The 24946-nt window shown below is 44.6% G+C and overlaps 2 long non-coding RNA genes across 2 annotated transcripts; one reads left to right on the forward strand and one right to left on the reverse strand.

The window, feature by feature from the left end:
- Nucleotides 1-848: 848 nt before the first annotated feature.
- Nucleotides 849-12894, forward strand: LOC132247756 (uncharacterized). The gene is made up of 2 exons (XR_009459151.1): nt 849-1602; nt 10252-12894. It is a non-coding gene; the product is annotated as an uncharacterized LOC132247756 (long non-coding RNA).
- Nucleotides 12895-16817: 3923 nt separating this feature from the next.
- LOC109282670 (uncharacterized) lies at nt 16818-21462 on the reverse strand. Its single transcript, XR_002089695.2, has 3 exons — nt 21380-21462; nt 18602-18727; nt 16818-17950 (listed from the first exon to the last, which is right to left on the reverse strand). It is a non-coding gene; the product is annotated as an uncharacterized LOC109282670 (long non-coding RNA).
- Nucleotides 21463-24946: the final 3484 nt, after the last annotated feature.

Consider the following 24946-nt stretch of genomic DNA (forward strand, 5'->3'; position numbering starts at 1 on the left):
ACAGTGCAGGGGTAACAGTGCGACCTGTGCCCAAATGCTAGAAGCATCACTTACATGGTAGAAAACTGGCTTGTTGGTATGCAACAGGAAATAGAATTTCACTCATACATCTCCACAGCCTGAAAGAGGGAGCTAAAGGAAATTGTACAGCTGTGTTACCCTATTGAAAGAGTCATGGTGCCAGAGCTAATGCAAACTTGTATGTTGCCTCTAGCAGTCTTGGTCTCTGATTCATTAATGTTTTCTATTCTTCCATGGCTGAAAATACACTATGTAAAACTGAAGTAACCCAGTAGGCCAGAAGACCCTTAGTGAATGGCCTTGTCCTTAGTCACTGCAAGAAGGCTCCTAATTTTCCACGCTTTTTTGAACTTTTATCATTACATTCGATTTACTGTTTATTTAAAGATGGTCCATGTATTTTTTTAAAAAAAACCAAAACTAATTTCACAATGCACAGTTAAACTACACTAGTCAATGAGATCACTACTGGCAAAAAAAAAGAATGCTACAGCTAAATATTTCTTCCAGTTATTGAGTTTCCTGTATGCTTGATTGTAGCTTAAATTACACAATGCTTTAGGGTATTATTATGTAGTGATAACTGCATTTTGTTCAGCCTACTGCCTCCATAAACTCTGCCTACATAATCCAGCATCTGCCATGTGTCTAAATCAACTGGAATAGGGTGAACTAAATGAACTAATTGCCTACATCATCAGGATTTTTATATTTTAGGACTCTTGAAGAGCCAATTCATTCTTCATTTTCAATTCTTTCTGCCAAAGCTACTCCCTCACAAGGTCAAGAACCTTCCATCACAAATGCTAGAAAGAAAAAGTCTATGAAATACACTAGAAATATGGAAGTGCTTTAAGATTTATATCCTTTTACAAAAGTGACTGAGGTACTTTCTGGTCTGATTTTTCAAAGGATTGGGGGGAGGGGGGCGCTAAGAATGTAGGTTAAGCACTTGTGAGGCTTTTCAAAACCACTTGGGGAAACTAACCACCAGTGATTTGGGAAAGGGCATTATATTAAGAGGAGAACCTGTGCTCATAGGTCATTAAAAAGGATGGGTGAGACAATAAAATAAGGGAAAGGAATGTGATTAGACTGAAAATCTGAGGAGGAAGGGGAGGGAGTTGAGGGCAATTAGCATTCATGAGGCAGAAATAAGATGCTGAATTTGGTGGGAAAGTAAAAGAAAGAAAGCAGAGCAGAAACTTCCATGTCATTAATGGAAAGTATGAGAGGATGACAGAGGCATGGAGAGGTCATAGCATATGTAGTCAATCTGTTTGAAAGAGTCAACAATAGTATTGGCAAAAAAAAAAAAAGAGGAAAAACAGGATTTTTTAGGAAAGAACGAAAGGCAATGAACAGATAGTTTGACAGCATATGTGGGATTCAGTGAGAGAAGAAAAAAAAAGTGCTGCCTAACTTGGAAGGTGACAAAACTGAAGGAAGAAAGAAAGTTTACTGTAGGGATAAAGTGATTTTACAGGTAAATCCATAGGGGAGAGAAGAAAGAGGAGGAGGAGACAAAGAAATTGTCCAGATATTTTGCTTCAGTGGTGTTCCTGAAGTGTGACCTTAAAGGTGAGTTTATTCTCTCTGCTGATTCAATCTTTGATAATTCTGCCAAATAAGCTAACAAGGATGTATATTTTGTGCTAAGTATCAGGGAGGGAGGAGACCTGAAAGTATCATTATGCCTCTTTATAAATCCATGGTGTATCCACACCTTGAATATTGTGCCCATTTCTGCTCCCCACACCTCAAAAAGGATACAGAAGAAGTAGAGAAAGTGCAGAGAAGGGCAAGAAGGATGATTAAGGGTGCGGAGGGGCTTCTGTATGAGGAGAGACTAAAAAGGCTAGGTTTATTCAGTTTAGAAGAGACACTTGAAGGGAGACGTAATAAGGGTTTACAAAATAGTAAATGGTGAAGAGAAGTAAATAGGGATTTGTTATTTACTCTCTCTCACAATACAAGAACTAGGGGTCATGAAATAAAACGAGTAGGTAGTAAATTTAAAAGTAACAAAAGGAAGTGCTTTTTCATGCAGCGTGTAATTATACAGCATGTCATTCATGCAGTGTGGAACTCATTGCCACCAGATGTTGTACACACTGATAGTTTAGCCAGTTTCAAAAAGAGATTGGACAAATGCTTGAAGGAAAGAGGCATCAGTAGCTAGTGATCACAGGAATCAGGGATACAGCCCTTGAATTAGAACTTCTGAGACCTTAAATGCTGCCAGCGAGAGAGGAACAGAAAAAACCCTGCTCATACCAAGTTTACTCTCCCTTCCAGCATCCAGTCTATGACACCATAAGATACAGGAAATTGAGCAACATGTACCTATGTAAATGGGGATTCTTATGTTTTTATGTTTTATGACCTTGAGATTGCATACCCGCTCAGTAAGACAGTAGACTTAAACTTCCAAATCATAATCCTTTACAAATATTTTCCTTCAGGCTAGATCTGTAATTTACAGCTAGTTTGAGCAATATGGATTGCAGCACAATTTACAAAATCTTCCTGAGGAGCTGGGGAACCACTTAGTTAGTTAGTTCACACTGAGCTCCCTGCTCCTATGGCTAGAATGCTATCAGTGCCCATGCTAGCTAGTTTAAGGCTAGTCTGGATTTCTCTATGCAACACTTCAATAATCACACTAACTTCAGTGAAGACATAGCTGTAAAGGTGGGATATTCTGTCACTCGCTTCATTCTTTATGGCAATCCATCAAAAAATAGTTTTAAATAAATCTCATAGGGTATATCTATATGAGTGTTTTACTGCATAGTAGATTAATTAGCTCCACAGTAAAGTGTCACTGTCTACACATGCTCTGGTGTTAGGGCACAGTATATTAATTAACTCTACTGTAGGATAGTACTGTCCAGAACAAGTACTATCCTACAGCAGAGTAATTTATGCCACTGCAACACACGTGTAGACAGTGACTGGGGCTATCTGGAGCACAAGGGCACTACAGTGTGTGTTTGTCCAGGGTGGGGGGCTGCCTTCTGGATGTTCCGGGTGATAGCTGCCCAGATGGTGGAGCAGGAGTACTGTAACACCTGGCAGCAGTGCTGGGCAAAGGCAAAGGCATTATAGAGGCAGTTTATGCCATCCATGATGCCAACCAATGCTTAGAGTCAGGGCAAGCCACCATGACCCACTACAAAGAGCTGGCCCATATCCTGAGGCCTACAGAAACTGAGACCCCCCACACTAACCCTTCGTCACTAGGGAAGGAGTACAGGTAAGGCCAGCCAGCCTGGAGACCTGACTCGAGTCCCTGGAAACGGGCCTGCTGCCCCACTGCTGTCCAGCCATGCCAGGTGTAATACAAGTGAGGTTCAGATGCCACAGGTCAGACTGAATGCCATAGCTATGCCCAAGGGGAACCCAGAGCAAGAGGTTCCCCATCTCCTGAGGTACAACAGCAGGAGCTGGGAATAGCCTGAGAAGCAGCCTGAGGTATGGCCAGATCAGCAGTGGGCAAACCCCGCTGGTCTAAGCACCAGTCCTCAGCCCTATCGGAGGCCTGGTCCAGCTCCAGTGCTCCCACCCACAACCCAGGGCTCAGGATCCATGAACTCCCAAGTGAGTTGGCCACATATTATTGAGGCCTGGTAGGTCCCATACAGAACATGGGGAACTGAAAGCCTCTACCTGCCAGCCTCCTGCCCCTCCCTTCTACCCTGGCCTGCTCCTCCTCAGGCCTCACTTGCACCCCAAGGCCATTTTCACCACCTCCCTCCTCCTCTCCTGATCCCCCACTCCTCTGCCATGCTGGGGCCCACTTCTTAGCAGGACCAGGGCAACCTCCCCCCTTGCCAGCACTCCCAGCTGGATGGAGCTGGCTCTGGCCATGATGGTGGGGGAAGGTGGAGCTGTTCCTGGGACCTAGGCCCATGAGGCCCCAGCTCTGCACTTGCTGGGGCTGCTAGCTCCAGGGCTTGGCAGCCCCATGGCCCAGACTCAGGCCCCAGGCCTGGGTCTGACCAGCCATGTGCAGGAGCCATGGCAACATGGCTAGGGCCCTGGCTTCTCAAGGAAGATGGCCCAGGGCTTGTGGAATGCCGCATCTATTGTACTAGGGGGAGATGCAGGGTGCCGCAGGCTAGGATAGCTGTGACACTTGTCCCAAGGAAGATCCCTCCAGGCAGGGTCCTATGGAGGCCACAGGTGGTAGGGGGACCTCTTTGGGTAGCAGGCCACCCAGACACACAGTGGGAGGGGATGAGCAGATCCCAGGATGGCCATGATTCTTGTCAGGGTGCCAGGACCACATTGTTCTGGTTTAGGGGCTATCTGCCTGGCCCTGCACCTGAGACTGAGGTTACTACCTGAGGCCCAGGTCTGGGCCATGGGCCAACAACCCCTGAGTCTCTCCTTCCTATACCTCCTCCCTCACTGTTTCCCCCACTCATAGATTCATAGAATCATAGAATCTATGGAGATTCAGCAAGTGCAAAGCTGGGGCCTCATGGGCCTAGGTCCCAGGAACAGCACCACCTTCCCCCACCATCATGGCCAGAGCCAGCTCCATAGGACCCTCTCTTTTTCCTCTGGGATACATGTAAATAGTTTTTGTTGCTTTCTGGGTCAGGATGGATTTGTGCAAGGGGGGTCCTGGGTGAACAGTGGTGGGTTGGTGGAGTTTTGGCCTGGGGTACTGTAGGCATGATGCTTTGCTGACATTGGGGAAATTTTAGGGAGGGGGGGGAATAAAATTGCTTTTTTTTTTTTCAATACAGCCACACTGCCTGTATTGTTATGGTCCTGGCAGTGGATGGGGATGGAGGCCCCTGGGTGGGTGGCCTGGTGTCGGTGGTGAGAAGGCCAGTGCCCTACTTGAGGAGGTGGGGTGGGCTTGCAGGTAGATGTTGATGGCGTTGTGCAGTCTGGCTTCTGTGTGCCACTGCTGGGAGGTGTGGTTCTCGCCTGTGACACGGTTCCTGGCTGGCTGGCTCTACTGCTGTTGTTGCTAGAAGTGCCATGCCTATATGACAAGCCTACTCCATCCACTGGGAATCAAAGACTGCTCCTCAGGACTCAGACACATTACACAGGACACATGCTGTGGTGCTGATGGGGGCATGTGCTGTGGTGCTCACCAGACCAGGATGCCTAGACACAGCAATGCTGCTGTACAGCTATGGGCCACTAGCAGATGGCCCAGAGTTACAGGTGGCTCTGATGGAGTGCCCGTAGCACAGTCCAGGCAGGCCAGATGCTGTTGCAGGTGGCAGCAGCTCATAGCCAGGCAGCAGTGTCTGATGCCAGACTACAGCGTACAGGGTCCATTCTAGGTCAGGGTTGCTATAGCAGTCCAGCTGGCACAAGGGACTAGTGTCCCCAGACACCAACTTCTTGGGCCTGAGAAGCTCCTGAAGGCAAATAGCCCTGAGATGCTTGTCAGGGCACCTTCTGATACTGCTGGGGACAGCACCTATGCTGGCCTCAGTCTCCAGGTCCCCCTGGCTGAAGCTGAGCAGGGTCAGTTTGCCGGAAGTGGCACAAATTGCCCACCACCAAAGCGCACATTCAGGCACATGCTCTGAGGCAGAAGTCTCTGGCAGAAATTTGTGCTGCTGTTATTTGTGCCACTGCAGGTGTATGTGCCTCTGTGTGTGGACATGCCCAGAGGCTGCATCCACATGAGCAAGAATATGTGGTTTGTGGCACCTCAAAACCTTTTGAGGCACTACAAAATGCATGTGGATCACATGAATCTGTTCACTGTGCCTCATATTTGTAGCACAGTGGCAAAATTAGATAGCAGGAAACCTGGTATCTAACAAAAATGCCCCAAAAAGGGATCTGCACACCCAGACTGCTGCTGCTGCAGCCCCAGGAGGACCCCAGGACCCCAGGTAATGCTGCTGGGGCCAGCCTCCTTATCCCACCCGAGGCAATTTGCCACCTGCCAAAGCTTGCATGCAGGTGGGTGCTCAGGAACAAGTAGCAGTGTCACAAGTGTCAAAAAAGGGAGGAAGGAGGACCCAGGAAACTATAGGCTAGTTAGTCTTACCTCGATCCTGGGTAAGCTTTTTGAGAGAATTATCATGGTGTATGTCCATGAAGGGCCAGCAGGGGAGATTATGCTTAGGGGCAACCAACATGGGTTCGAGGCAGGTCCTGTCAGACCAACCTGGTGGCCTTCTATGACCAGGTCACAAAATCCTTAGATGCATAGGTAGCAGTGGACGTAGTCTTTCTGGACTTTAGGAAGGCCTTCGACACTGTCTCTCACCCCATTCTCATTAAAAAACTAGGGGACTGTGACGTCGACACCTACACAGTCAAATAGGTCGTAACTGGCTGGAGGGCCACACCCAGAGAGTGGTGTTGGTCATTTTCGACCTGGAGGGATGTGGGTAGTGGGGTCCCCCAGGGCTCAGTCCTCAGGCCTGCACTGTTCAACATCTTTATCAATGACTTGGACGAAGGGGTAAAAAAGCACCAGGTTCAAATTCACAGATGACACTAAGATGTGGGGGGATGTGGGCATGCTAGAAGGGAGGAATAGGCTGCAATTGGACCTAGACAGGTTACAGGGGTGAGTGGATGAGAACAGGATAGGTTTCAACACTGACAAGTGCAAGGTACTGCACCTGGGGATGAAGAACCAGCAGCATACCTACAGGCTGGGGAACTCCCTTCTCATCAGTGCAGAGGCAGAAAAGGATCTTGGAGTCATTATTGATGCCAAAATGAACATGGGCTGACAGTGTGGGAACGTGGTCAGGAAGGCCAACCGCACCTTGTTATGCATCCACAAATGCATCTCAAGCAGGTCCAAGGAGGTGATCATCCTCCCCCTCTATGCAGCACTGGTCAGGCCGCAGTTGGAGTACTGCATCCAGTTCTGGGCGCTGCACTTCAGGAGGGATGTGGACAACATGGAGAGGGTCCAGAGGAGGCAGCAGAGCAGGCCCTACGAGGAGAGGCTACGGGACCTGAACCTGTTCAGCCTCCACAAGAGAAGGCTGAGGGGGGATCTAGTGGCCATTTACAAACTAGTCAGAGGGGACCAGCAGGCATTGGGGGAGTTCCTGTTCCCCTGAGTACTCCCAGGAGTGACAAGAAACAACGGTCACAAGCTGGCAGAGGGTAGATTCAGACTAGACATCAGGAGGCGCTACTTCACTGTCAAGGTGGCTAGGATCTGGAACCAACTTCCAAGAGAAGAGGTGCTGGCTCCTACCCTGGGGGGTCTTTAAGAGGATGCTAGATGAACACCTTGCTGGGGTTGTTTGACCCCAGTATTTTTTCCTGCCATGGCAGGGGGTCGAACTTGCTGATCTGCTCAGGTCCCTTCTGACCCCACCAACTATGAAACTATGAAACTATGAAGTAATAGTAGCATGCCCAGAGAATCCTAAGTAGTATTTAAATTATCTTCTTGCTTTCCATATACTGTCAGTAACTTATGAAAAGGTTATCAAGTAGAAGGTCACCCAACACCTAAAAATATTTCAAGCAATGAAGTAATCTCATTTAATTCTTGTCATCAATTATAGGAAGATAGAAGGGGAATTCAGGCACTTTACAGAAAATGCTAATTTTAACTGAAATATACCACACTTTTCAACATTAAGTTTTAATGGTTCACAACCACAAATTCCCAGATGGCAGGCATTTGGGAATGAAGGAGGAAAAAGTTTCAAGGCATGGAAAAAATGTCTTTCCGGCTAAGCTTAAAAATATTATAGGAATTGGCTTGCATTTATTATTAGTCTTCCAAGAAGTGAAAAAAATCCAATGAATGGCTGCTTGCCATCTGTTACAATCAATTTCAAGTATGCCTCCTCATTCCATTTTTCTTTATCCACCTTTTTTTCATTTCACCTTCTTATTTAAAAATAATTTTGATTCTTTTTAATTGGCTGCTGTTGTCAAAGATTTTTCCAGATGCTAGCCTTTCACTTGAGATTTACATTTTTAAACCTGCCATAAATTGGAGTTCTGCTATGTAACTTACAGCAGAATTGGGCCCTTTGTTTCTGATTTTCAGAAACAACAGGCACCTAGAACTCCAACTGAAGATGGTGCAAGATGTGGGATCTTAACTGTTGAAAATTAGGTTCCCTGGTTTTGGCTACCATTTGTTATTCTATCATGTGATGAAAAATGTTCAGATGTAATATACCACACTTCCTACATTCTTGTTAGATGCTCTTGCTTGTATTTAATCATTACTTTAATTTTTTAAGATGTAAGCATCAGTGTCACTACAGTATTCTGGGAGCACATCCTACAATTAAAAACTGCAGTGTAAGCAAAAGTGGTATCCTTAAATGTATCCATCTCAGTTGATGACCTTCTCATTGTATCTTTCTGAAATATCAGTTTGCATCCTTAATTTATTTATAATTCTGATGGTGCTCCAGTTTCCAGTATTTGGTACAAAACATATGCCTTTTTGCATGGTCATCAGATCATAACAGGACCATACAGAGGTTTTCTCAGCATAAATTTGGAATAATGCCATTAGTTTTAGTAGCAAAGCCACCACAAGACAATTATGCAGAGCACCTCGTGAGTCTACATGTTCATTGATGTTTAGTTTAGTATTTGCCTAATGAAGTACTAACTAAATGTGCAGTAGCTACAGTTACTGCACAGTAGCAACAGCACATATTTTTTGGGATGCTTCCTCCTGAAGTAGCCTGATAACACTGTGCAGTAGTGTATTATCATGGTTTTTGACTGCACACCACTGCACAGCATTATTAGGCTACTGCGCAGTAAGTGACTTGTGTAGACATGCTCACTATGAACTATTGTTGATAAGCCTATATTACGTGGTATTTTTTGCATATATTAAAACATTTAAAAACAATACATTTTAGTGACGTTGTAAATTTTCTTTCCTTTTGTTATTTTCTTTCTGCAGAAAAAGTAAATTTATCCTGGATCTGATTTTCTCATTTACTTCAGGAAAAAATGGGAGTGACTTTGCTGAAGTAAACTGAGTCATAACTGTGTTAATTAGTGTAAAAATCTAAATCTAGGTTCCCCTATAATTCTGATTGGGCAGGTCTCTGAGGAACACAAAAGTAAAAAAACAGTATTTCAGAAATAAAATATTACATATAAAATATTGATATCCATTTGCTTAGGGTCCAGCAACTGAAGTAGGTGTTACTAATACTACTGGGAAAAATATGAATTTTCTTTAATCAGAATAGTAATGCTCCTGTTTCCAGCTCTACAAAGCAAGGCTAGATTTTAGTCATGACATTCCTATGCAAAGAAAATTTGCCACTGAAATGGTGCTGACTAAATCTATGAATCTTTGGACAGAAGTTATTTTTAGAGAAATTATTCATTTAGTGAAGAAGAAGGAAATATAGTTCTCAAATTATTCTTTTTTAAATAACAACTATCTTAAATTTTGGAAAATGAATACATTTCAGTGAATTGATTTGTTTACAAGGATCACAGCATATGTTAGGTTAATAATAAATAAACCCCAGATTTCCAGTGGTGCTTTATGTATGCCATTCCCACTGACTTGAGTAAACAGTTGTTTATTCAACATCTCTCAAAACCAGTACACCTTTACTTAGACCTCTAATTTCCAGCACTTACACTTTTTCTTTAAAAGAAGGGGACTGTTTAATACATACCTATGGTAGTGGGCATGTCTATACATGCAAATGCTACAGGGTGGGTTTACTCTTGATTAAATTACTATAAACTTGCCCTGGGCAAGTGTCTATACATGCAGAGATTCAGAAGCAGATTATGGCAGCAGTCTGCTCCTGCAACCTCCGGCCATGCACTGGCCCCCAGCTGGCACCACAGGGAGCTGGAGGCTCTGGCCTCACCTGTCTTCAGTGGGTGGTCATCTTGAAAGCCAGCCACACTCACTGCTCCCTGGCCACCTGCCCTCCTGGCCCAGAGAAGGCTACAGACTGTGGTGGCAGCATGTGGCAGCCCTGTTGCTGGAACCTCTACTCACTGCACCATGGCTGCTCCATCCCCAATCCTTGGGAGTGACATCTAGAAGTGGGAGGCTTTGCTGGTGGCTGCTTGGGCCAGGGCCTGCCTGGACAACTTACCCTGGCACCAGTGCATGCATGACCCCCAACCTGAGGGTCAGCAGCACACGTCCCCCGTCCCCTCCCCCCCCCCCCCCCCCGCCCCGGGACAGAGCATTTTATATCAGAAATGCTGAAAACTCTCACAAACATATTCTTTCTTATGTCTCTGCAGATCCTGCAGCTGCACACAGGGGACAGTCAGTAGTTGGCAGGCAGGATGGAGTCTAAGAGTCACTGCCACCCTCTGCTGGGGTTCTGTGAATATGCCAGCTCTGCCAGAGGAGTACCCTGGACCAGACCCACCTCCTGGACTGGCTGTTGATGGCAATGGAGGAGCATCTGGAGGACATGTGGGCATGGTGGGCAGAAGGCATCGCCTGGCAGGCAGAGGATGTCTCCATGAGGATGTATAGAACTGGCATGAGGAGGCATAGGAATGGATAGCCCAGGAGTTCAAGGCAAGGCTCCCAGCCCTGGAGGAGTGGCACACTGAGGCTGTGCTCATGGCTAGGGCAGTGGAGGTGACAGAGGAGGCCTGCTGGGTGCTGAACATCATCCTGGCCCTGGTAGTGGTGGCTTACTGAAGAGTAAAATGCTCCTGGATCCAGTGCATTTATAGATGCACCCACTGCTGCCTCTAATGGGCACATCCAGATGAGCACTCCCATGAATTTCCCTGGGGATAAATAGCAGCGGACTTAGCTGTACTGCTGCTACTCATCCCCAGGGACTGCCCATGCACATACAGACTGATACATGGCAAGTTACCCTGGGTGGGTAGGGGAGCCTGGGATAAGCACCTAGGGTCCTGGGGTCCTCCCAGGGCTCCAGTGGCAGCAATCTGGCATCAGGAACCTGGTCGGCAGCCAGATCATGTCTCTGGCTGGTCAGGCTCCAGTTTTGGGTGGTGCACACTGCCACCACATGCACTGCCCCCCTTTTTTCTATCATGGATGGTTTTTTGGTCAACCCTGCCCACCCTCCACCTCTGCATATGTGGTATGTGCAGTGTGCAGCGCTGCAGACTGCTCATGCACACTCATCTGGATGTGCCCAATGAGTTTAACCACCCCACCAGACATCTTAAACATTTGCTAACACTGGTGGTGTATGTATACAGCTATGTATGTGCATTAGTGCCCTCTACTGGATACAAGTTCAGTGAAGTATGCAAACAGTTTATCTACTCAATGGCTAGAATAGAGAAATACTCTCACTGCAAGTGGTTTATAGAGATTTTTTCTCGAACTCAAGAAGAGACAACCTTTTCACTGTAATATTATCAGTGAATATCCAGAATATCCAAGGCAATGTATACAAGTAGGTGGTGATATGTGGCAATGTCTAACTAGTTGATGGTGCATTGCATACAATGAGTTTAGCAAGATTAGTAAAACTGACAAGCAGAAAGGAGTTGAAAACCCTGGGCAGACAGTTATAGGAAAAATAACATCGGCATATATAAAAATCACCTGAGCCTTCTTCCCCTTCTTTGTCATCTTCTGAGTTGCTAAGTTGTTCCCTAGAATGGCAGGTTTGGGTTTTATCTGCAACATCCTAAAATTGAAGGGAGGGTAAACTGTGTCTGGAGTATAAATAACTGTTTCTCAAAACTCTGGGGCAATAGCTATGGTCACATTTTTATGGGTGAAGATAAAAATTAATACCAATATATACACCCACTGTGTAGAGGAAGAGAGAAGAATTAGGGGGCAGGATATTTCAGCAGAGCCGGTATTAGCATTTGGCCATGGAGGGAGCTTTGCATGTGTTCTTCCTAGATCAGGTATGCAATGTTATAGGGAGCTATAGAATTGTGAAATGTCAAATACATACACATGCACACACACACACACACACACACCCCTCTCAATACCTAGAACTTTAATTTGATTTTAAAAACTTCTAACTATATTACTGAAGAATGTAAGGTAATTGGAGATAGAGCTGGGCTTTAATAATTTCTTGTTTAAAAAATATGAATATGGTACAATACCTCAATAATGTAAACAATCTTGTGATATCCCAGTGGGGCCCAACCTTTTTGTCAGGCATGCCACAAATTATCCCTGTACCCTCCCTAAGTGCCACTTTGATCCCCTTCCCCTGTGCAATCTGCTGCTCTGCTTTCTGCTCCCTGCCTTATCTGCCACTGCACTGCCTGTCCTCTCCTTGCATACTATACACAGAGGCTATCTGTACCACAGGTTGGCTACTTCTGCCATACCCTATCTTTGCATTGCCCGGCAGTTGGCTTTATAAAGCCAGGTGTTCAGTGACATGGCTCTTTGGAGTTAAGTCCCAGCTGGTGTTTTCCAAGTCTCAACCAGGGACTCGCTCACTGAGTTAAAACAATGAGCGTATGTAGGCTCAGAACATTGAAAAATTGCTCAGCTTTGCTGCAACTGGAGGAACAGACACTGATTTGTTGACTAGGCTAGGATATTTTTGTTGTCTTGTTGGGTTTCAGCTTATTTGTTTGGTATTTATGGGTAATTAAAACTGCTTGAAGGAAACATGGCCAAGAACTTTACTGGTTTCTGTTATTTTTTCTTGAACAAGCACACTGTAGTAAAATAGGAATCTCAAAGAGATCTCTTTCTCTCATGCTCTTTTGCTTAATTTTTTGCTTACTTGTGAACTTTTTCTTGTTTTCATACTTTGCCCTGTTGCAAGTGACCACATATTATCCATAAAGAAACCTTTGAACAACAGTGAAATAAATAAGTGAACTGACAATGTATTAAAATGTTGAATTTTCCACTTTGGGAAACTGCAAAATTGAATTAATAAACTTTCCAAAATAATGGAGACAGAGCTGTTTAACAGAGCTTTCTCCTGAGTAATGCTGAATGGTTCTGATAGCTTGTTGCTATTTCTCAATGAATGTAAAGGACCACCCAGAGACTTATTAGTGTCACTGGATACAATTAATTCTCAAGAGTGAGCTTGGGGTCAGGTGCCATTTTTCTTTTCTTTTCATTCTGACTCTACCATTGATCCACTAATTTTTGTGTAAGTGACTAAACTTCTTGACACTCTTGCCAAATTAAACCATTTAGCATAGATAACAAATGTCATCTCCCATGTTTAAGGCTAACAAACATTCATTTTCTACATTATTTCCCCATTTCACTGATGACAGAAAATCCTTGAGACCACCTATCCCACTGTCTTAGCCCTACAAATTCCCAGTGATGAGCAGCACTAAGTCACCTGCACATTTCTACCATCTGTTTCTGAGGAAAGAAGTATAGACATCAACTCTTTAAAATGGAAAGTGAAAGGCATAAATAACAACATTGCCCATTGTTTTCCTGTAGGGAGCAAATGGGAAAACATTTCAGGATCTCTCATATTTTAACTCCTTATTCACTGCCTTTGACTAGTTTAGAAATGGGGGAAGTATAAGATAACATAATGATAACTCCCATCTCATGAATTTTTGGTTACCCCTCCTTTGTCCTGTGTTGTGGCATATTTCATACTCTTGCAGGCTTTTTTTTTTTTTTATTTTAGGAAACAGGTGGAAATATGATTAGCTGGCTCATATTAATGTTACATGCAGCACCATTCTAAGTGCTGTAGTATTTTACTATCAGATAATAAAACAAGGTCTTTGGCATTTGGAGATTATAATTTTAGTTCAAGATGCAACATAAAAATAATAGCATGTATACAGGTAGGTACCTTGAGTACACAAGGAGGAAAAAGATGGGCTAACCCTGCTGAAATCTGATTGTTTGCCACTATTCATTCTATAAATTAGCAAGCCTAGGTAAAGATATATTTTATGAATAAAATCAAAAGAGAGGGAGGAGGTGGTAGAGGTATAACCATGAAGTTTGGCACTCTTGGCAAAACTTCCAAGGGGTGGGGAGGGGGCTGCTGGAGAGTGAGGGGGGGGCAGTTAAGTCAGGAGGATGGGGAAGGCTCTTCTGTGCTCCAAAGATTCAAAGACCCCCACTGCAGAAGCAGTCCCATGGTGTCTGACTGCAGGAGCCAGGCACAATGCCAGAGCCAGTGTAGGACTGCTCCTGATTTAAAGAAGAGTCCAGGGGAAGGTGGTGCCCTTCCAGACCCCACTCTAAGTCAGTGCACCACTCACTAAGTGCCCTCTACAGTTACGCTACTAGGTAAAAGAATGTGATAGTTACAGTAGCTACAAAGACACAAGCTGTTGCTTCTGCAATTTTGAATCCATTTTTCAATTAAAATATTTCCATTGCCTATAAGAAACATCTGCGTCCTATGATGAACATTGTACTATGTTACATTTGGAAGATGCAGATCATTGTCTCCCAGAAAATTTTCAGTACATCTATGTATGTTTCTGCCTAATGTGTATGCAGCAGCAATAATCAATCTTAGCTTCTATAGATTATTGTAATAGACATTGTTGTTTTGACATTAGCTCCTTTGGACCTGTCCTAGCTTGCTAGTCTATATGATCATATAGAGCAAGGGTTATCAACCAGGGCTACATGGGCCTTCAGAAGGCCATTGAGGGTCTGCACAGGGTGAGCAGGCACAGAGCACCACCACACACCATCCCGCGCAGCTGAACAGATGCTGTACACCCAGACAAACTGGGGCAGGGGGGGGGGGGTGTGAGGGAAGCTTGCACACAGTGGCTGCTGCCCCTCCATGTCCAGACCTCCTGCTTCCCTCCCGCTCAGTGTCTGGCTGTGCCCTCCCCCCCACCCCCCGCCCACCTTCCCCGCTTGGCAGCTGGGGGTATAGTGCTCCATGTCTGGTTGGTGGGGGTACAATGATCAAAAAAGGCTGAAAACCCCTGATATAGAGGTTTACTAATTTCAGTAGCTCTTTATATATTATCAAATATAAAAAACATACCTATAAACAGGGAAACCATAAAAAGTGCTGTCCTGTGCCATATTTTAAAAGAGCAGGTATGTTTCAAACTCCCATCCTGTGACAGTTTATTTTGCCAAGAGTGCCATCTATATCTGTGCATTCAGTGTTTTTGTGAGCAAAAATTACTTAATTTCTATTCCATTTCTGAGTATTAGGGTATATTATTGCTGCTTAGTTACTATACAGTCATAGAAATTTCTGAAATATTAAGGTTTCTGTGTTCCTGAGAATGAAGCAGGTATTTGGTTAAATAACTCCTTAGTGATCTGTGAAAGGAATCCAAGACTGCCAGGTCTAGATTTAGTACTGCCCTAGAAGCATTACTTTGAAAGGGGGAAGTGCAATGTCAGTTCATTGTTGCTAATGGTAGTTAAGATCCATCAACAGAAACTGGGCATATTATCTCCAAATGTAGCTGTTCTTTGAGGAACATGTTGCATGTAAACTGGCATATGATGTGTTAAAGATATTAGTGCCAGATCATTTTTAACTCACACATTTCTGTCCTAAACCAGAACCATGTGTGGGTGAGATTTTCTGGGTGAAATTGGTATGGGAGAATGCAGACAGACTCATCAGGCCCAATTTGGACAGAAGCACATCTAAGGAAACAGAAGAACCACTCAGCTTTGTAGTTACTTTATATGTGTTAGAGAACAGCACACCATACAAAAATGTTAATTATATTTTTATTAGATTCATTTGTTTTAGTACAAGTATGGATTGTCTGCAGAAAAATTTTACTGTGTTACAAAAAGATGGAAAATGCTGTATCATAGTTTCCATTATAGGGATTATTTTGGTGAGTTTATAACAAAGGTATATATTATAATAACTAAAACTCTGTTTCACAGTCTTACTTCAGTCATTCCCTCCCGGTAATTTGGGAGGCAAGAGACATAGTTGCTTTAACATACTGTTTGTATATGGAGTATAGCTGAACCACTCGGTCTGACATAATAATCTGTTCTTTGTCCTTTAAAGTGGCTGACCAGCCAGATAATTAGCTTGGCCCACCAAAATTTGGTTACAATGCTGAGGCCAAATGCATGCTCTTGTTGCCCTGTGGGGTCAGACCAATGCTCAGATTCTCAATATTGCAGTGTCAGACAGGGGGGCATGGTGTGCAATTGCACATACACACACAAAAATCAATTAGACACACACTCTAGGAGCATATACCCCCACCAGGTGCGCACACACACTACCAACTAGGCGTATACACATCCAAAATTACCAGCCTACTCACATGTACACGTATCACTAGTTGAAGCACCTACACACTATACACACCAAAAATTAGACAAAAATCAATTGTCAATACTGTCACACCCAATACACATACATACAAATTAGTGATCCATATCACACACACGATGACATATATACATATATGTATATTCATCAGTTCACACACATACCACCCACCTACACATACACACAGGCAAGTTCCTAACTTGGATAGTATGGTGTGTGTGCTTGGGGTACTTGGGATACCTAGGGTGCTTGATGACTATGGGAGGGGAAATCAAGGGTCAAAGATCTCCAGAAGGAGGGGAAGGAGGGAGATGGATGGGGGTTAAAATGAGCGTGTGAAAGTGTCAGGAGTGAAAGTTGCTGGGGCCAGGATTAGAACCAGCAGACTGGAGGGGGGCTGAGGTTACTTAAGGTCAAGTGTCCCCAGGGTTATTCAAGGTCACTGATGCAAGAGAAAAAGCCCAGGGGCAAGGAAGAGACAGCTAAGAAAGAGAGAGAAAGCTGGCAGCTTGGGGCTGGAAACTGATGTAGAAAGCTGGGAGATCAGGGGGAAGATAAGTGGTGGCAAAGAGGAAACAGTCAGGAAACAGACAAAAACCCAACTCAGGGTTTCAAAATAACAGGTTTATTAAACAGACAACACACACTACACATCCCCATGAAGTTTTTGGTTCACACACGCACAATGGTAGCAGGAGAAAGAGACTCAGTGGAAGGGCTGGAGTCCAGGTAGGGAAGAGAAAGAGAGTCCAAGTCCTTGTTTGGAAAGAGGGTGGAGGTGATAGTTACCTATCCAGGCTGGAAAGGGGTCTTTGTCCAGCAGGTATTCTCCAGAAGGGGTCACCAGCAGGGCCTCTGGATGGATAGGTGGCATGGCATGGTGCTGGTCCAGATGGAGAGGGCATCCCACTGGGTCTGTCTTTTATAGGGGCAGACCTTCTATGACCCTAGTGATAGGGGCATGCCCAGGCAAGCATCAGCCCCTGGTGTAATGAGCACGTTCACTCCTAGGAAAGGACATGCAGTTTCAGGTGTCTGTAATGGTGAGTTGGCGGATTTCTGCAGCAGTCTTTGTCTTCCAAATCTTGAGCCAGGGAGGGTCAATGCAGGGTGAAGGTTGGGTCATTGAGTTGATGGTTCGGTCACTCAGAGGGAGCTATTTTTAGACCTACTGCCATTGTGTCTCAGGTACCCTCATTCATCCCCATTCATTCAGGAACCAATCTACATGGGGCGGGTAGGTATGAGTCATAGGTTACAATATACTTACACAACAGGGCATGGGAACAAGATGGGAATCTGACACACAAAATGGATACTTGACATCACTCATGCCAAATCACAGTGTAGGCATAAATCATAGAATGTTAATATGAAACAAAAATCAATGCACAAATGATAGGAATACAATATAATACAATGTAAAACAGAAAAAAAGAATCAATACAAAAATAACAGAATACTATTTACTAGGCCTGTGAGAGTCAGCAGCAATCCTTTGGCAGTTGATTGTCTGTATTGAGTCTTTCCTCTCCTTAGCCTGGTTTTATAGGTGCTAATTGATGGCAATTAACTAGCTACATTAACTAGGTCCTGTGTATTGAGCTGTTCCCTGAGTGAATCATGATTGATGAGAGTTTTGCTTTCAAGCATTTGGGGTGCAGTTCCCCCCAAACCCCTGCACCAATCTTCTTCAAACTTGGAAGGATTTATGCTCTCTGAAGAGTCTACTGCTCCTGAAAATTTAATCCAAAAATTGGACAAAATACAACAAAATTATAGATATTTTATTGTTTCCCCATTATACCCTATGGTTGGATCTCCGAGGCAGCTCCGAGATGGCTCTGAAGCACTTTGGAAGCTCCAAACCACTTTGGGAAGCGTAACGAGGCCAGTGCTTTGACCTGGACATGCTACTTTGGACCCTGAAGCATCTGAAGCTTCTCTGGATCCAAAGCTCTGTCCGAAACCTTGCACAGCCCTACTGTTTACAATAGAAAGAGTGGCTTATTACAGTGGCTTATTATACAGGCGCTCTGTATTTCCCTATTGGCTTCGTCAGCTTTTTTCTGGATTTACAAACCTAAACATCTACTAATTAAATAAGAAAAAAAAAAAAAAAAAAAAAAAGATGGGTTTTCTACACTCTAACCCAAGAGACTTAGTCCAAACTCTATTCCAGCTATTGGCCACCTAGGTACAGTATTGTGCCACCTGTTCAAGATCCTGAAAATTCATTAATACATCCACTTTTTGTATCATCATCATCTGACCTTTCAGACTGAGTCATAAAACAGGTAGAAAGGAAGAGGATGAGGAGAGCCCACCATGTTTTGTATTAAGAGGTTTTCTGGGGCCCAAGCAAGATGGAATAAGATTGTACTTACATTCCCAATAGCTGAAATAGAATCTGGCCCTTAGAGCTTCCATGATCCGAATGACACAGAATCCTGCAGTTCTCAGAGATATATACCTGCACTCTTTCACCCAAACAGATTAATACATTTAACCCCCTGTAAAAACAACAACAGAAAATAGTAAGTGTCAGATGTGAATTTGAGCCAGTCATTTTGGGTGTTCAGCTGAACCTGGCCCTTTTTGCTACTAATGGGTGTGTGTAGATGAAACAGGGGCTCTAAATTGAAATGGTGGATGTAGTGGGGAGGGGGTTGCGTCTAAACTAATGCAATATTCTGGATTTTCTCCCCTCAGATTGCACTATCTGGACTGAAAATGGTATTTACTGGCTCTCATCTGCCACATCTTAATTAATATGAGATGCTATGGGTCAGAAGGTGTTATTGGTTATCTGTCGCAGCAGAAATCTGGCAATGTGTAGTGTGGAAAGGGGAACTTCTTGAGTTATTAACTTTTTCTTAGGTAGTTCTTGTGTTGCTTAGCTAGTACTAACTGTCAAGTTAAAATCATAGTCTTACTTCATTTATCTTAACAGTGTCGTTTATTTAAACATACTCGAACTTACATCCATCATCTACTCATTACGTGCTCACATCAATTAAATACCACTATCAACTTTGTCACAGCGGGGTCCTCCAGGAGGGCCGTGATCTCCTTGAGGCCCCCTCTCCGTGCTAAGTCGGCCCAAGGGCACCCTCTGTTTCTCGCCCGCCACATCTTTGCTGTTAGATAAGGTTGGGAGGCTGCCTTACGTCTTCTTGGGCACGGTTAGTTGGGACTTCTGTCCCTGTGGTTTCCCGGACTCTCTGGGGGTCTCCCTGTATGATGGGTGCTTCCCGGACACCCTAGCTTTATGGGCTGTGTGTGGCTCCAACCTCCCCTGATACCACGCCCCAAGGCTTGCAGTTGGGATGGACGTTGGTCTGTCGATTACACTCGCCCGCTCTCTGGGGCTCTCCCCCCGCAATGCTGCCCTCTTCTTAGGGTTCTTTGCTCCCACTCTGGGCCTTCTCTGTAGTGTCGCCCCTCTCAGGGTCCTTCTTGATAAAGCTGCCCCTCTCCTGGGGACTTCTGTGCCCACTCTGAGACTTCTCGGTTATGCCCCCTGTCTCTCAGGCCCACCGCATTACTACCCACTCTCGCCAGGGTTTACCGCAGTACTCCGCCCTTCTCCGGGGTTTGCCACAGTACTATGCCTTCCACAGGGGCTCGCCACACCCACCCTGGGGCATCTCAATAGCGCCCCATCTCTGGGGCTCGCCACACCCACACTGGAGCATCTCAATAGCACCCCATCTCTGGGGCTCGCCACACCCACACTGGGGCATCTCAATAGCACCCCATCTCTGGGGCTCGCCGGGCCCAACTTGGGCTCTCCAATAAGGCGCTCCCCTCTCTGGAGCTCGCCGTGCCCAACTTGGGCTTTACAAACGCCCCTCTCTGGGGCTAGGGTCTATGCACCCCGCAAGCTGCACCCTCACTGGCGCCAGGGCCCCCACACCACTGTGGGTCCCTTTATGAGGCCTTCTCCAACCCCTAATAGCCTCTCCCTAGCCACCGGTGTAATAAACAACAAAATGCTACAGAAACTCGAGCCTCCTGGCTATGACATAATGTAAAGCAGCCTGGCTAAACCACGTTGCTCAAATGCCCTAGAGCTGCCATCCATAACTCTGCTCAAGCAGTACCTGCGGGTCTTGCTGCTTCTCACATCCCTACTCCAGAAGCTCCTGCCTCACTGACTGCTAGCAAGGAACTGCCAGCCTGGCCTCAGCCCTGGGCCTTATGAGGGCCAGGCCCTGCCCCTTCCAGTCAGCTGACTTCCTGGTTGCCCCGGGCAACCCACAGCTGTGCTCCTTCTTCCCTGCCAGGGCTCTCTCTCCCTGGCAGTTTCCCCTCTCTAGGAGCAGGGCACCTTCGTGCTCTGCAACAAACTTAAACGGAATTCAACTCGGATATGATTTTACTTTAACCATGTTACTGCTTATCTAACAACTTTCAGTCAGTCCGGTTTATATGGGTCTTTTAATTCTTTATTTCTTCTCTGGGCATAATCTCTCTTCCAGAGGATTTGCAGTGTCTTCTCTCAACTTCCTTTTCTTTTTCTTTTCTTTCTTTTTATAGTTCGATTGGCTTGCAACAGAGCCCCACATGTAAAGTAAACAACAACAAATAAGCTTCAGTCCCAGTACCTTCACAATGAGAGAAGGGTTCCTCTGCCCCTTTCACTCCTTTCCAGGGAATTACCTCTTTTAGATTCCCCATCACTGATTCTCAGTTGAATGAGCTCTGTTTGTTTTCTTCACTCCTTTAGAGCCGGATCCCCCAGGGTCTTTTCCTCCCTGTTTCTTCTTTGAGAGTCTCTCTCCTCACCCTCTTCTGACAACCATTTCCCTCTGGCCCCACCCCTTTCTGCCGCGGGGCATTCGATCCTCACTGAACAGCTGCTCTGGAATCTCCGTGCTTCTCCAGTTCTCCCATCCATGTCTTCCTCAGTCCCCATTCCTGCTGTCAGGGTTTTATTTGTTACCCCTGGTTCTTCACAGTGGATTTTAAAAAACACCGCTTCAATTTAGGGCTGATTAAAACCCCAAGTCATGCACACACCCCGCTGACTTACCTGCTTCTCTGGCAAGGAGGAGAGAGCCAGCTGCCAGTGGGCAGAAAAGTCCCTGGGCTGTGGGGTGGGGGGGTGCTAACCTCTGCACCAGCAGCGCCACCCCCCACCCCCCCCAAGCAGCACCCACCTGCAGGCACCTGGCTCGGGTGGTCCTGGGGGACACCATAGGCATGGAAGGAAGCACTGGGCCTCCGAGCAGCTCAGGCAGGCAGGAAGGCTCCAGAGAAGAAAGAAAAAAAAATCAGAGGCTCACCGCTTTTCTTGGGTGGAGCTGCTTTCCTGGGCTGCTGTCAGGCTGCCAACAGGGCTTCCTGCAGAGCAGCTGAGATGCACAGAGCCCAGTGCTTCTCTCCATGGCTATAGTGACAGCAAACTAAAATTCCTCGAAGTTTTCATTTGCTGCACCCCAAATCATTTAAGGCACGTTACGCCACTGAATTTCCTGCAGCGGCTGGAATTAATGCTCAGTACACCACCAAGGCATGCAAACATCAACACCATTAAAGTGGTGCAAAAGCATTTGGCCTGCTTTAAAGTGTCATGCACACACGCCTCTCATTTTGTCTATACATGGCCAATGACACCTAGCAGTAGGTTTATATGTACAAGATCAACTGAAGGAGATTAAAGATATTCCCCACCCTTTTTTCATTATTTTCACAAAGTAATTTGCTAACACCTTGTCTATAGTCACCTTTGCTGTTTTGTTAATGGTGCTCACCCTTCCTGGCACCTTGAAAGAGGTTTGTCAATAGTAGCAGCAAAGCTGAAATGGAAAGTAAGCTGGCAGCAAACACCACTCCAGTGTCTGCACAGAAGGAAGCAAGTTTGTTTTTCCAGAAGACTCCAAAACCTTTTCCATACATAATCAGGGCAGAAGTAAAACCATAAGAACAATTTTAAAAGAGGTTGTTTTTTTTTTCCTTAAAAAATATGCTTCAGTTGTTAATATGTACTATATCAATGGGTTTTTTTTTTCCAATTGCTTGTTTTTACTGTACATGTGCCTCTTTCAGGAAAATTGCTTGATCTAGTATGTCAAGCTGAGTTGTCCAGACTTTTGGTAAAGACACTTAAGTTAATATTACTGTTCTGGCACAAAGCTCATTGAAACCAGTGGGAGTCTTTCTACTGACTTCAGCAGGGTCCATGCATACATTTAGCATAAGGACAGGTATCTGATTCAGTGTGTTTGTAATCTTCATATTTTCTGGTTTCTGCATATTTCAGTGTAGTGTTATATACTGTCATCTTGATATCTGAGCTGTCATCATAGTATTTATTTTTGTGTATAATATGATTGTATTTGTTTTCAAAGATAAGTTTGCTATATCTGCACAGCTGGTGATTGTCTATTGTGCGTGAAACATAAAGCAGATAGCTAGAATCTTTTCTCTGAAGCATGTTGGCATTGACATTCTTAGATCTGTATTCCAAGATAACTCATGCACACTGGGTGCATCCAGACGAGTGTGAACATGTAGTGTGCAGCATCATAGACCCATCTGCAGTGCTACAGTTTGCACAAGTTGAACGTGCAGGCATTCCCCATGCTGCCACTTTGCAGTGGGGGTAGGGGTTGGATGAGGGGGAGGGTTGACTGGGGAATCCTGAGGTCAAAAAAGTCCACACCTAAAAAAAGTAAGGCGGTACATGTGGTGGCAGCACACGCCACCCAAAACCAGAGCCTAGCTGGTGGGAACTACACTCCAGCTGCTGGCCAGGCTCCCTGCTGCAGAAGCGATGTGGCTGTAGTTCTCTGAGGCCCCTAGAGCCCCAAGTAAGGCTGCTGGGGCCAGCACAGTTGCTGGCTCCAGCCTCTCCTATCCCATTCGGGGCAATATGCCATGCAGCAGAGCATGTGTGGAATGGGCATTTCCCAAGGAAAAGTAGCTTTTTTCCCCAGGGAAACACACGTTCCCACTCATAGGGACATACCCACTGGGTCCATCTACATGTGCAATTAAAGTGAAGAAATAAACTCTGGCACAGTTTGCACCCATGTCAGCTGCTCCCAGGACTGCCGCAGTTTGAGCTAGGGGGGAATAGCACCTGACTGGCAGCAGGATTAGGGGGTCAGCACTGGGTTCTGGGTGGTTATATTGCAGGCAGAGGAGCTGGTTGGGCAATGAGAATGCTAAAGTACAGATCTGTGTGGCAGGCAACCCCCATATTTTAACACCCTTGTGCCCCAGTCAGCCTCTGTCACTGTCTACATGTGCATTTTAGCAGAGTAAGTAACTGCCATAGGATAGAACTGGGACAATACTATCTTACAGCAGAGTTAATTAATTTACTGCACCCTAATACCCATGCACGTGTAGACAGTAGTGTTTTACAGTGGAACTAATTAGCCAACTCCTCAGGAAAGCATATGTCTAAGTGCACTAACTGTGGTTGTGATCAATTTGATCGAGCTTTCTGACTATTTTTAATAGATTCAGTAGGTTTAGATTCATGTTCTCAAAAATTGTGTCACAGAATTCACATCTTTAGATTAGAAATGCTTGCAAATGCTGTCTGTGAAGTTGTTTGGAGGCATTTTGAGGTGCATGGCCTTGGATTTTAGTTTGTACAAACAGATAGCATGCAAGATTAATGTTAAAGATTTAATGCCACAAAAATAATAATTATATCTGCCTAATAATATCCAAACTGCATATTGAAAAATGCCTTCTTCTTACAGTTGTTTTTTCTCAGTAGCAACCTTAAAAAAAACACCCTAAAAAATCCACAACCGAGTAATACAAAAGCTATACAATTCTTACAGAGATGATAACACCTAAGGTTCATGTATTTTGGGGGGAAATACACGTAATCTCTTATTCCCCTGTATGCAATTTAGAAATTTAAACTCTCCCTCTGATCAAAGAATGTCTTATATGAATGAACCACTTATATATATGTAAGTAATCAATTCTTGTTCTCTTGGTATTTTTGTAAAGAAATTCTCCTGAAATGGTTTAAAATCAGTTTTCTTCTTCTTCCATTAACATTTTCTACCCACTTTTACTGAGATAACAGCCTCTGCTCCTCTACCTCTCCTATAGTTTATTTAATCAACCCCTAGCCCAGGGAATACAGACATATACCTCATTTGTTTAAATGAAAATAAGTATTTCATTGCTATTCCTTTTGGCACTAATCCTACATATATATGCACCAGTGAGAATTCCTATAACAGGTGGCATTTCATTGCAATCATTGGACTCTGTGTGGCATAAAGAGCTGCACTGGCACATCTGTTTGCAGAACTGGGATCTATGAGAGAAAGAATGCATGATATCAGCCTCATATTAACCAAGGTGGCTGGAGATCTCTTCATCAGCCTATTGAAAGTGTCATGTAGCAGCTAGTTTGTACGTGTCAAAGGCAGACTGAACCTTTTCGTTAACCTAAACAAGGATCATTTAGTAATGAATGATTATCAAATTCTCATGTATTCTTGCTAGGCTATTGAACTTATCCATAACATTCACTGTGGCATATTTAATATATTCTGTTTAGATACGACTGCCCTGATTAAAAGAAACAATCATTAAAATACAGAGTTCCACCATTAGTAATTTGTTTTGTAATGTAAATTCACTATAACATAATTTCTGCAAACACTCAGAAAGTTTCCCCATTCTCTGCCCTGTAGCTTACCTATAATTCCTACAGACACTGGTATGTATCAAACTGTGCAATTTTA

This window comes from Alligator mississippiensis, chromosome 1 (genome assembly GCF_030867095.1).
Source record: "Alligator mississippiensis isolate rAllMis1 chromosome 1, rAllMis1, whole genome shotgun sequence".
Lineage (NCBI taxonomy): Eukaryota > Metazoa > Chordata > Crocodylia > Alligatoridae > Alligator > Alligator mississippiensis.